The sequence below is a fragment of the Peromyscus eremicus genome, chromosome 11 (assembly GCF_949786415.1).
Source record: "Peromyscus eremicus chromosome 11, PerEre_H2_v1, whole genome shotgun sequence".
Taxonomy (NCBI): domain Eukaryota; kingdom Metazoa; phylum Chordata; class Mammalia; order Rodentia; family Cricetidae; genus Peromyscus; species Peromyscus eremicus.
Genome location: NC_081427.1, coordinates 38,437,114 through 38,439,756, shown reverse-complemented (window position 1 = coordinate 38,439,756; position 2,643 = coordinate 38,437,114).

Below are 2,643 nucleotides of genomic sequence, written 5' to 3'. Positions count from 1 at the left end.
TTAGGGCAGGAATGAATCTTATGGCTACCAATAGGCATTAAAAATGTCTTTAACATTGAAACATAATTACAGAATTTTATATTTGTTTCCAGTTTAAACACATCTTTTGGTCTCAAGTCATCAGTTAGTCTTTGGAAGTTGAGGGGACTTTCTTAAACTTCTCAATATTGGGACCTTGTAAGATGTTCAAATTATACTTATGCCCACTTTTAGATGAGATCATTTACAAAAAGATTATTATTTTTTAAAAATTAATTTTGCCAATACACTTGTGAGTGCGGGTGTCCAAGGGGTTCAGAAGTTGGACCATGATGGGTGCTGGGAACTGAACTCAGCTAATCTTTGCAAGAGCTGTATGTGCACTGAACCTTCTTAACCCCTGAGTCACCTCTTCATCATCCTAGATGAAGTCAGTTTGCCTAGATGAGCATAGGACCGTTGAACAGTGAGGATGGAACTGAACCATTCTGTCCTAAAGGAAGCTCCATAAGCAGGAAGGCAGACAACACAGAGTAATTTCAGGAAGTTCCTGAAACTGAACAGATTCATTAGACTCCTCCCTGCTTGAGCTACCAAGAAGACAGAAGACTCTGAGCTCAGACTAACTGCCTGGAAAAAACAGAAACTTGTAGAGCTACCTAGAAGAGGTTTAGACCATAGTTGCCTGGAAGGGACACTCTCTAACCTGTTCAGTGTGCTCCAGGTTTCCCAGCTTTAGGGAACTGTCAGAGGCTGCGATGGGCAATGATGATTCAGCTGTCTCTGAGTCATTTCTGCTCCTCACCCATACTCCTGTAAGTAACCCCAATCAAACTCATTAATTCACCAGGTTGGACTTTGGTGCCATCTGTCCTTCGTTCTGTCATGGGATCCCTATTTGGAGCGACTAGATATGTGTGTGTTGCATCTCCCCATGGAAAGTTGTCACAAGGACCACATTTTAATTCAGTTTTTTTTCTTAGCACTTTTTTGAAAATATTGCTTTAAGCACTAAAATTCCCCCCTTTAAAAATAACATTAGTCAGTGAAAACACTGATATACCTTGCATGTGCTTATTAGATTTAAATATTCATTTACATAAGCACACATAATCGGGTATAAAAGGATCATACAAGTATCTATGAATGCTACCTTTTTGGAGGGTAGTATAGTTTATCAAGCTAAATGGAAGTTAGAAAACAAACAACATGAGGGAGTTAAAAGCTTGTTTATCTGGATAAAAGTATTTGGTTTATCCACACAAATTAAGCAAACACCCACACACACACACACACACTCACACACACACACACACACATATATATGAATATATATGTGCCATAAAACTACTTAATTTAATCCAAGATGTGCCCACATCATTCCAAAATAACTGGGAAAAAAGTAAGTTTTCTTTGTTTGCCTTTTTAGACAGGGCCTCATGTAACCTGAATTGGCCTCAAACTTGCTATGTAGCTGAGGATGACCTTGAACTCCTGCCTCCTCCTTTTAAGTGCTGGGATGGGAGGTGTGTGCCACCATAGCTGGCCATCCATTCCTGTTTTTCTTTTTCCTTTTGTCATATCAAATACTCAGAGCACCCACTTTATTAACTGGGCTGCACTGATGAGTCATTTTGGTATCATGTCTGGCTAGGTCAATACAGATACAGTAGTTATCATGGTCAAAAATGCCACCACTCCATAGATTTCACTCGTGGCCAGAAGACCCAATATAAGATTACTTCTAGTCCCAGAGAGGGTGGCCCTGCAGGTCAGGGTTGAGGTCACTGGCAAACATACTGTGGAAAACACAAGTTCCCATTGCTTTTGGCCTTGTGAATAAGCAGCTTCAGTGTTTGCATAGTGGTACAAACCCATCCTGTTTTTCAGCTGCACCTTGGATAGTATTGATCTGTTTGGGAGAATGTCTGCTCCGAATTTGCCCAGATTGATCACCAGGACGCTTGTCATTCCCGGTTGTTTTCTGGCCACATCTGAGGAAATGAGTCTCATGTGAATACCAGTTCTGTATGGGCTTGCTGTGGGCATCCCCAAGAGATCCATCCAGTTTCTGTGATGTGATGCGGTACCACACACCTGTTCGGTGACATCACGGAGAACAGCTGCAGCTTCTTTTACTGTTTTGTCTTTTATAAACGTTAAATATTGGCTTGGTTGATATCTAAATGTCAAAGGCACATTTTTAAATAAAAAAAATGCCATCTTTCAGTTTTGTTGTATGCCTTCAAGTTTGACTTATTTTTTTTTCCTTTCTGCTTTGCCAAAAAGTAAATGTAAATTATGAGAAGCACAATAGGACCACTTTGTAACCGAATTTCTGGGCACCACACAAAAAAGACTACTGTTCTCTGATTTTTTTTCCATCTTCAAAAGCTATCTTCCTTCTGAAGTTTATAAATTTAAAATATTAGCGTTTAACAAATGATTTAAACCAGCTCCTAAGACAGCTATTAAACTCATACTAGAATGACTTGGTTTAATTTCAGTCCCTAAAAAACAACATAGAAGAAGAGAGAAGAGTTCATGAGTAGAGAATTTGGAAGCCATAACCTGGCAGATTTACTTTTGTGTTTTAAAAGTCAAACTTTTTTTTGAATCAGATTTTGTCCTTCTAAGTATAAAAACAGTTGGTAGTTTTTGAAA